The sequence below is a fragment of the Carassius carassius genome, chromosome 33 (assembly GCF_963082965.1).
Source record: "Carassius carassius chromosome 33, fCarCar2.1, whole genome shotgun sequence".
NCBI lineage: Eukaryota > Metazoa > Chordata > Actinopteri > Cypriniformes > Cyprinidae > Carassius > Carassius carassius.
The window spans coordinates 17,280,338-17,292,547 of NC_081787.1; positions in this window are offsets into that span (position 1 = coordinate 17,280,338).

Consider the following 12,210-nt stretch of genomic DNA (forward strand, 5'->3'; position numbering starts at 1 on the left):
AAAACTTTGTATCCACAGGAAGAAGGAGGCGGAAACCGGCCGTCAATCAAATGAAGCTTTTAATAACAAAATAAACACAAAACACTGCGACAGCCCTTCACGGACGACTGTCGCGTACAAACAAAAACCAAACACAAACTAAAATCCTGGCCTGGACCTCTCTCGTCGTTCACTGTCGTCGCCCCTCTTTTGTATCCTTCCATCTCCTCCGTGGGACGCGAGACCAGTGAGTGGAGCAGGCGTCGCTCATTTCCAATCACTCCACTGGCCTCGTTCCATTCTCACAGCTCTCGGCCCCCGCCCCACTCATCACAACCCCATTAAGTAGAAAAAAACAAAGGTCAGTTCATATAAAAGACGTCCCATATTATGCACTCCTCATATTAAACCATTTTACTGCAGCATGTTTGAGATATGGGTCCATATGGCAATTTAGAGGGCTACAAAGACCCCATTTCTAATAAGTAGAAAAAAATAATGGTCAGCGCTTATCATTGACGTCCCATACTATAAGCACACCTCATATCAAACCATTTTACTGCAGCATTTTCAAGATATGGGACATTATTTCAATTTAAAGGGCTATAAAGATCCCATTTCTAATAAGTAGAAAAAACAATAGTCAGTTCTTATCAGGGACGTCCCATGCTATATGCACACCTCATATCAAACCATTTTACTGCAGCATTTTTGAGATATGGGTCCAAATGGTGATTTGGAGGGCTATAAAAACCCATTTCTAATAAGTAGAAAAAAACAATGGTCTGTTCCTATAAGGGATGTCCCATACTATAAGCACACCTAATATCAAACCATTTTACTGCAGCATTTTTGAGATATGGGACCATACAATGATTTAGAGGACTATAAAGACCCCATTTCTAATAAGTAGAAAAAAACAATGGTCAGTTCTTATCAGGGACGTCCCATACTATATGCACACTTCATATGAAACCATTTTACTGCAGCATTTTTGAGATATGGGACCATACAATGATTTAGAGGACTATAAAGACCCCATTTCTTATAAGTAGAAAAAAACAATGGTCTGTTCTAATCAGGGACGTCCCATACTATATGCACACTTCATATGAAACCATTTTACTGCAGCATTTTTGAGATATGGGACAAGACAATGATTTAGAGGGCTATGAAGACACCATTTCTAATAAGTAAAAAAAAACAATAGTCAGTTCTTATCAGAGACGTCCCATACTATATGCACACTTCATATGAAACCATTTTACTGCAGCATTTTTGAGATATGGGACAATACAATGATTTACAGGGCTATAAAGACACCATTTCTAATAAGTAGAAAAAAACAATAGTCAGTTCCTGTAAGGGACGTCCCATACAATACGCACACCTCATATCAAACCATTTTACTGCAGCATTTTCAAGATATGGGACATTATTACACTTTAAAGGGCTATAAAGATACCATTTCTAATAAGTAGAAAAAAAACAATCATCATTTCTCATCAGGGACGTCCCATACTATATGCACACTTCATGTGAAATCATTTTACTGCAGCATTTTTGAGATATGGGACCATACAATGATTTAGAGGACTATTAAGACCCCATTTCTTATAAGTAGAAAAAAACAATGGTCTGGTCTAATCAGGGACGTCCCATACTATATGCACACTTCATTTGAAACCATTTTACTGCAGCATTTTTGAGATGTGGGACAATACAATGATTTAGAGGGCTATAAAGACACCATTTCTAATAAGTAGAAAAAAACAATGGTCAGTTATTATAACTGACATACCATACGATATGCACAAATCATATCAAACCATTTTACTGCAGCATTTTTTAGATATGGGACAATACAATGATTTAGAGGGCTATAAAGACACCATTTCTAATAAGTAGAAAAAAACAATGGTCAGTTCTTATCAGGGACATCCCATACTATATGCAAACTTCATATGAAACCATTTTACTGCAGCATTTTTGAGATATGGGACAATACAATGATTTAGAGGGCTATAAAGACACCCTTTCTAATAAGTAGAAAAAAAAACAATAGTCAGTTCCTGTAAGGGACGTCCCATACAATATGCACACCTCATATCAAACCATTTTACTGCAGCATTTTTGAGATATGGGACAATACAATGATTTAGAGGGCTATAAAGACACCATTTCTAATAAGTAGAAAAAAACAATAGTCAGTTCCTGTAAGAGACGTCCCATACAATATCTACACCTCATATCAAACCATTTTACTGCAGCATTTTTGAGATATGGGTCCAAATAGTGATTTAAAGGACTATAAAGACACCATTTCTAATAAGTAGAAAAAAAACTATGACCATTTCTTATAAAGGACATACCATACTATATGCACACCTCATATCAAACGATTTTACTGCAGCATTTTTGAGATATGGGACCATACAATGATTTAGAGGGCTATAAAGACACCATTTCTAATAAGTATAAAAAAACAATAGTCAGCTCTTATCAGGGACGTCCCATACTATATGCACACTTCATATGAAACCATTTTACTGCAGCATTTTTGAGATATGGGACAATACAATGATTTAGAGGGCTATAAAGACACCATTTCTAATAAGTAGAAAAAAACAAAGGTCAGTTCTTATCAGGGACGTCCCATACAATACACACACCTCATATCAAACCATTTTACTGCAGCATTTTCAAGATATGGGACATTATTACACTTTAAAGGGCTATAAAGATACAATTTCTAATAAGTAGAAAAAAACAATCGTCAGTTCTTATCAGGGACGTCCCATACTATATGCACACTTCATATGAAATCATTTTACTGCAGCATTTTTGAGATATGGGACCATACAATGATTTAGAGAACTATAAAGACCCCATTTCTTATAAGTAGAAAAGAACAATGGTCTGTTCTAATCAGGGACGTCCCATACTATATGCACACTTCATATGAAACCATTTTACTGCAGCATTTTTGAGATATTGTCACGGCTTACGCTGCTGGAAGGAACACGGAGCCGAGGGATAAACGAAACAAGGATTTATTAAATAAAACATAGGCAAGGTAAGTGGCAAATAACAGGTGGCAAGTGGCAAGTAGACAAGTTGACAAATAACAAGAAGACGAGTTGACAAGTAGACTAGTTGACGAGTAGACCCGACAAAACAGAACTGAAAGGACAAGGCATTTATACAGGGGATAATAGGCAAAAAACAGGTGGATGGAATGACTAAATTAACAGGGACATGGAACACATGCGGAAAAGACTAGACACACCTGGGAACTAATCAAACCACATAGAGACAGAAACTGGGTCACAGGGGCAAAAAACACACAAAATGAGTCCAGGTGTGTGACAGTACTCCCCCCTCCCGGTAGGTGCGTCCTCGCACCGTAGAAACAACAAAGGGAGGCGTGGGTGGGAACTAGGGAGGAGGTTCCGGTGGAGGACAGCCTCCCAGGAGGGGCCAGCAGACAGGGACTACAGAGGAAGGAGCCAGGGAGGAGATGACGGAGGGAGGAGCCAGGGAGGAGACAGGAAGGATCTGAAGCAGGAGGTACCCAGCAGGACCCAGGCCACAGCCATAACGGCCCAAGGTGGGGCCGACGGAGGAAGGAGCCATGGAGGAGGAATGGTCACCGACTCCAGGGACTCGACCCACGGCAACGGAGCAAGTGGAGGAGGAGCCCGAGGCGGAGACGGGGAGCCGAAGAGCCAGGGTGACGGGGAGGAGCCGGAGGTCCTAGGCGGAACTGATGGCTCTGGTGACTGACGCGGCGATGTGGATCCGGAAGGCCGCGGTGAGGCCAGAGTGACCGAGGACTGAGGTGTAGCCGAGGGGATGAAGGAGCCTGACGGAGCCGGAGGGACGGAGGGATGAGGCGAAGCTGGAGGAGTGGAGTCCCGAGGCATAGGATGGACGACGCCAGACCAAGGCGGAGCCGGAGGGACGAGGGAGCCAGGCAGAGCCTGCGGACTGCCGGGCCACGGCGGAGAGGAAGGAGCTAGGAGCCATGGTGGAGCCGACGGGTCAACGGGCCGAGGCGGAGTCCAGGCCTCAGAGACTGGAGGCGGAGGTGAGGGAGACGCCGACCAAGGCGTCGCTGGAGGATGGCGGTCCCGCTGAGCTCGCACCACAATGGTAGGCTGAGGGCGAGCAGAGGGGCAGCCAGACGACAGCGGAGGAGGAGGCAGGAGTGGGTGGGAGGGTGGGAATTTTGGAGGAGCAGGCATTGGAGTAAGCTCTGGGGCTGGAGCCAGTCCTGGGCTTAACGGAGGATCAGGAGCCCGTCCTGGGCTTAACGGGGGTTCAGGAGCCCGTCCTGGGCTTAACGGGGGTTCAGGAGCCCGTCCTGGGCTTAACGGAAGATCAGGAGCCCTTCCTGGGCTTAACGGAAGATAAGGAGCCCTTCCTGGGCTTAACGGAAGATAAGGAGCCCTTCCTGGGCTTAAAGGGAAAGATCAGGAGCCCTTCCTGGGCTTAACAGAGGATCAGGAGCCCGTCCTGGGCTTAAAGGAGGATCAGGAGCCCGTCCTGGGCTTAAAGGAGGATCAGGAGCCCGTCCTGGGCTTAACGGGGAAACAGGAGCCCGTCCTGGACTTAACAGAGGATCAGGAGCCCGTCCTGGGCTTAACGGGGAAACAGGAGCCCGTCCTGGGCTTAACAGAGGATCAGGAGCCCGTCCTGGGCTTAACGGGGGAACAGGAGCCCGTCCTGGGCTTAACGGGGGAACAGGAGCCCGTCCTGGGCTTAACGGGGGAACAGGAGCCCGTCCTGGGCTTAACGGGGGAACAGGAGCCCTTCCTGGGCTTAACAGAGGATCAGGAGCCCGTCCTGGGCTTACAGGAGGATCAGGAGCCCGTCCTGGGCTTACAGGAGGATCAGGAGCCCGTCCTGGGCTTAACGGGGGAACAGGAGCCCGTCCTGGGCTTAACGGGGGAACAGGAGCCCTTCCTGGGCTTAACAGAGGATCTGGCATAGGAGAGTTGGAAACCCCCTCATTTTGACCCATTTGGCGCTCCACATTTTGCTCCCTCGTGGTGGGCAGTGTCGCCGGCTCTCGCACCTGGTCTGACGGGTTGCTCTCTGGCTCTCCGTCATCGGTGGGCTCGGGCTTATGTCTCGTACCGTGGGGAGATTGTAGGCTGGGCTCTGGGTCCAGAGTGGACCTGGCGAGATCCTCCATCAGGCCAACCGTGAGAGGTGACCCATTTCTCACCAGATTCCACTCTATAAATGCGGCGAAATCCTCCCGAGGACCATCTTCGGGCGACAACGCTCTGCACCTGGAGTTCAGGCTGGCGTGATAAAAGGTGCAGAGCGCGTGGTCCGGGTAGCTGGTGGCATTAGCTATCCAGAGAAACCGTCTGGTATGGTCCTCGAGAGACAGTCCCTCCTGCTCCAGCAGGAGGAGGAGGTATTCCGGGCGATAGAGGGGATCCATGAAACACTACGGAAAGAAAAAAGACTGTGAAAAAAAACGGAAAACAAAACGGAGGGAAAACACGCAGTTTTTAACTTTTTCAGGTCGGGTCTTCTGTCACGGCTTACGCTGGTGGAAGGAACACGGAGCCGAGGGATAAACGAAACAAGGATTTATTAAATAAAACATAGGCAAGGTAAGTGGCAAATAACAGGTGGCAAGTGGCAAGTAGACAAGTTGACAAATAACAAGAAGACGAGTTGACAAGTAGACTAGTTGACGAGTAGACCCGACAAAACAGAACTGAAAGGACAAGGCATTTATACAGGGGATAATAGGCAAAAAACAGGTGGATGGAATGACTAAATTAACAGGGACATGGAACACATGCGGAAAAGACTAGACACACCTGGGAACTAATCAAACCACATAGAGACAGAAACTGGGTCACAGGGGCAAAAAACACACAAAATGAGTCCAGGTGTGTGACAGATATGGGACAATACAATGATTTAGAGGGCTATAAAGACACCATTTCTAATAAGTAGAAAAAAACAATGGTCAGTTATTATAAAGGACATACCATACTATATGCACAAATCATATCAAACCATTTTACTGCAGCATTTTTTAGATATGGGACAATACAATGATTTAGAGGGCTATAAAGACACCATTTTTAATAAGTAGAAAAAACAATGGTCAGTTCTTATCAGGGACATCCCATACTATATGCAAACTTCATATGAAACCATTTTACTGCAGCATTTTTGAGATATGGGACAATACAATGATTTAGAGAGCTATAAAGACACCATTTCTAATAAGTAGAAAAAAAAACAATAGTCAGTTCCTGTAAGGGACGTCCCATACAATATTCACACCTCATATCAAACCATTTTACTGCAGCATTTTCAAGATATGGGACATTATTACACTTTAAAGGGCTATAAAGATCCCATTTCTAATAAGTAGAAAAAAACAATAGTCAGTTCTTATCAGGGACGTCCCATACTATATGCACACCTCATATCAAACCATTTTACTGCAGCATTTTTGAGATATGGGACCATATGGCGATTTAGAGGGCTATAAAGACCCCATTTCTAATAAGTAGAAAAAAACTATGGTCAGTTCTTATCAGGGATATCCCATACTATATGCACACTTCATATGAAACCATTTTACTGCAGCATTTTTGAGATATGGGACAATACAATGATTTAGAGAGCTATAAAGACACCATTTCAAATAAGTAGAAAAAAACAATAGTCAGTTCCTGTAAGGGACGTCCCATACAATATGCACACCTCATATCAAACCGTTTTACTGCAGCATTTTTGAGATATGGGTCCATATGGCGATTTGGATGGCTATAAAGACCACATTTTTAATATGTAGAAAAAAACAATTGTCAGGTCCTATAAGGGACATCCTATACTATATGCACACCTCATATCAAACCATTTTACTTTAGCATTTTCAAATATGGGACTATATGGTGATTTATTGGGCTATAAATATCCCATGTTGCTCCCACATTATATTAAGTGTCCCTAATACCTGTGTATATACAAAGTAACTACATGTGTACGTAGTATATAACACAGTGTAAGTACACATTGGTATATAGTATATACAGCTGTAATATTTTTGTAACAACCCTCAGAATGGTTTGTGCAAGTACAAATGTATAACAGGACTATATTTTGTAACAACAATATGTAAAAGAGTAATTTGAACCATTTGATCCAGGGGGTGGAGATGGGTAGGTTTAGGGTTCGGTACAGTGGGAGGAGTTGGTGCACCACTGTAATACTAGTATACTTACATGGTAACTCCTCAGGAACTGTCGACAATTTAAAGTGCAACATTGTGGACACCAACCACATTTTATATGTAAAGTAATTTACTGGCCACTGCAGTGTAACATAGGAGTAATTACATAATAAATTGAATATTGCTGTTAGTCCTGTTACACATTTGTACTTTCTTACAAATAAATTTTATTACCAATGTCCTGTTGCACATTTGTACTTACACATACCATTCAGTGGGTTGTTACATATATGTAGTTAAACAAACATTAGAGCTATAGATACTATGTACCAATGTGTACTTACACTGTGGTTACATACTAATTACATATCTAATCACTAAGGACACAGGTATTAGGGACACAATATAAAGTGGGACCCCCATTTCTAATAAGTTGAAAAAAAAATATTCAGTTTGTATATTGGAGGTGCCATCCTTTATTCACACCTATAAAAACATTTTACTTTAGCATTTTGCAGAAATCTTAATTTATTCTGTTTCAGAGGCCTAGAAAGACCCCATTTCTAAGAAGTAGAAGAAACCAAAGATCAGTTAGTACATGGGACATCCCACAAGCACACCTTATATAAAACCATTTTACTGAAGCATTTGGTGTATAAAGACATTTTACCATAGCAATTTGGAGTTAAAAATCAAGAAAATCCTCAGAAAATCCTCAGAAACTATTTCAAATAATTTTAAAAAAAGGCCATTCTTTCTAAAGTTCCTCCTACATTTTCAGCACACCTAATGTGAAGTCTGTGTACTGTGGCAGTTTGTAGAAGCATGCATTCATATAGAACAAAACACTCAAAGACGTTTTCTCATATAGAAATGTTTTTTAAAATAAGTATAAAAAATAATGGCCCTGTCTTACAAAGTACATCATATTCTATCAGCACAGCTAATCTGATGTCTGTCTACTATGGCAGTCTTTAATATATATATATATTAAAGACTGGATATTGTTTCTTCAGTTTTGAGGCTTATATAAACATTAGGTTAAATACATAGATAAAAATAATGGCCTTTGCATGCAAGGCACTCCCTCTTCTATCAGCAAATATGAAGTCACACACACTTGTCTGTCACACTATACTTCACACACTTTCTAAACACCAAATATGGAGTCTTTGCTCTGTGAAAGTTTAGAGTAGCTTGCATTCAATGGATGAATGGATGGATGGATCATAGCGTATCCCCAGTCTTGTTTCTGGAAATCTTAAAGTTCAGTTCCAACCCTAATCTAATTAAGAGTCAGGAACAATAGATAGTTACAGAAAGGTTTGCTGGAGCAGGATTGACACTGAACTCTGCACGAAGGTAGTATTATGTGCCTTTTAAAAATTGTAAGTGTTCCTACTTATGTAGTTAAATAGGATTTTGTTGTATTAGAATACATGTAACTCCAAACTGCCATAGTACACAGATTGCATTTTAGCTGTGCTAATAGAGTAGGAGGTGCCTTGCATGAAATGGGCATCGTTTTCCTCTACTTTTATAAGCTGACATTTCTACATGTCTCAAAGTTATGCAAAGTCTCAGAACTGACTCTGAATGCATGCAATTCCAGATTGGTAAACTTAAATGTTTTTTTATAATGGCTGCACATATTAGGTGATGTCCCTTATGACAATTGTTTATTATTATTATTATTATTATTATTATTGGAATAGATAAATGTAATGTTTTATAACTCTATATGTGAAATAATTGCTAGCTCTTAAAAAAATCATACAGTAAAATGTTTTCCATTGATTTACTCATAGATTTTAGAAAACATTACATTTCTCTATGAGCCTATAAAGTGAATATAACCTTTATCTTTATAGCCCCCTAAAGCACAATATAGGTCCATATCTCATTAATGCTGCAGTAAACTGGGTTTTATATCATGTGTGCATATAGTATGGAATGTCCCTTATAAGAACTGACCATTGTTTTTTTCTACTTATTAGAAATGGGGTCTTTATTCCCCCTTTAAATCGCCATATGGACCCATATCTCAAAAATGCTGCAGTAAAATGGTTTCATATGAAGTGTGCATATAGTATGGGACGTCCCTGATAAGAACTAACTATTGTTTTTTTCTACTTATAAGAAATGGGCTCTTTATAGCCCTCTAAATCGCCATATGGACCCATATCTCAAAAATGCTGCAGTAAAATGGTTTGATATAAGGTGTGCATATAGTATGGGACATCCTTTATAAGAACTGACCTTTGTTTTTCTCTACTTATTAGAAATGGTATCTTTATAGTCCTCTAAATCATTGTATGGTCCCATATCTCAAAAACGCTGCAGTAAAAGGGTTTCATATGAGGTGTGCATATAGTATGGGATGTCCCTGATAAGAACTGACCTTTGTTTTTTTCTACTTATTAGAAATGTGGTCGTTATAGCCCTCTAAATCGCCATATGGACCCATATCTCAAAAATGCTGCAGTAAAATGGTTTGATATGAGGTGTGGATATTGTATGGGACGTCTCTTACAGGAACTGACTATTGTTTTTTTCTACTTATTAGAAATGGTGTCTTTATAGCCCTCTAAATCACCATTTGGACCCATATCTCAAAAATGCTGCAGTAAAATGGTTTAATATGAGGTGTGCATATTGTATGGGACGTCCCTTACAGGAACTGACTATTGTTTTTTTCTACTTATTAGAAATGGTGTCTTTATAGCCCTCTAAATCATTGTATTGCCCCATATCTCAAAAATGCTGCAGTAAAATGGTTTGATATGATTTGTGCATATAGTATGGGATGTCCATGATACGAACTGACCATAGTTTTTTTCTACTTATTAGAAATGGGGTCTTTATGGTCTCCTAAATCATTGTATGGTTCCATATCTCAAAAACGCTGCAGTAAAAGGGTTTCATATAAGGTGTGCATATAGTATGGGACATCCTTTATAAGAATTGACCATTGTTTTTTTCTACTTATTAGAAATGATGTCTTTATAGCCCTCTAAATCACCATTTGGACCCATATCTCAAAAATGCTGCAGTAAAATGGTTTGATATAAGGTGTGCATATAGTATGGGACATCCTTTATAAGAATTGACCATTGTTTTTTTCTACTTATTAGAAATGGTATCTTTATAGTCCTCTAAATCATTGTATGGTCCCATATCTCAAAAACGCTGCAGTAAAAGGGTTTCATATGAGGTGTGCATATAGTATGGGACGTCCCTGATAAGAACTGACCTTTGTTTTTTTCTACTTATTAGAAATGTGGTCGTTATAGCCCTCTAAATCGCCATATGGACCAATATCTCAAAAATGCTGCAGTAAAATGGTTTGATATGAAGTGTGCATATAGTATGGGATGTCCCTGATAAGAACTGACCATATTTTTTTTCTACTTATTAGAAATGAGGTCTTTATAGTCCTCTATATCATTGTATTGTCCCATATCTAAAAAATACTGCAGTAAAATGGTTTCATATGAAGTGTGCATATAGTATGGGATGTCCCTGATAAGAACTGACCATAGCTGTTTTCTACTTATTAGAAATGGGGTCTTTATAGTCCTCTAAATCATTGTATGGTCCCATATCTCAAAAACGCTGCAGTAAAAGGGTTTTATATGAGGTGTGCATATAATATGGGACGTTCCTGATAAGAACTGACCTTTGTTTTTTTCTACTTATTAGAAATGTGGTCGTTATAGCCCTCTAAATCGCCATATGGACCCATATCTCAAAAATGCTGCAGTAAAATGGTTTGATATGAGGTGTGTATATTGTATGGGACGTCCCTTACAGGAACTGACCATTGTTTTTTTCTACTTATTAGAAATGATGTCTTTATAGCCCTCAAAATCACCATTTAGACCCATATCTCAAAAATGCTGCAGTAAAATGGTTTGATATAAGGTGTGCATATAGTATGGGACATCCTTTATAAGAATTGACCATTGTTTTTTTCTACTTATTAGAAATGGTATCTTTATAGCCCTTTAAAGTGTAATAATGTCCCATATCTTGAAAATGCTGCAGTAAAAGGGTTTCATATGAGGTGTGCATATAGTATGGGACGTCCCTGATAAGAACTGACCTTTGTTTTTTTCTACTTATTAGAAATGTGGTCGTTATAGCCCTCTAAATAGCCATATGGACCCATATCTCAAAAATGCTGCAGTAAAATGGTTTGATATGAAGTGTGCATATAGTATGGGATGTCCCTGATAAGAACTGACCATATTTTTTTTCTACTTATTAGAAATGAGGTCTTTATAGTCCTCTATATCATTGTATTGTCCCATATCTAAAAAATACTGCAGTAAAATGGTTTCATATGAAGTGTGCATATAGTATGGGACGTCCCTGATAAGAACTGACCATAGTTGTTTTCTACTTATTAGAAATGGGGTCTTTATAGTCCTCTAAATCATTGTATGGTCCCATATCTCAAAAACGCTGCAGTAAAAGGGTTTTATATGAGGTGTGCATATAATATGGGACGTTCCTGATAAGAACTGACCTTTGTTTTTTTCTACTTATTAGAAATGTGGTCGTTATAGCCCTCTAAATCGCCATATGGACCCATATCTCAAAAATGCTGCAGTGAAATGGTTTGATATGAGGTGTGTATATTGTATGGGACGTCCCTTACAGGAACTGACCATTGTTTTTTTCTACTTATTAGAAATGATGTCTTTATAGCCCTCAAAATCACCATTTAGACCCATATCTCAAAAATGCTGCAGTAAAATGGTTTGATATAAGGTGTGCATATAGTATGGGACATCCTTTATAAGAATTGACCATTGTTTTTTTCTACTTATTAGAAATGGTATCTTTATAGCCCTTTAAAGTGTAATAATGTCCCATATCTTGAAAATGCTGCAGTAAAATGGTTTGATATGAGGTGTGCATATTGTATGGGACGTCCCTTACAGGAAATGACTATTGTTTTTTTCTACTTATTAGAAATGGTGTCTTTATAGCCCTCTAAATCATTGTTT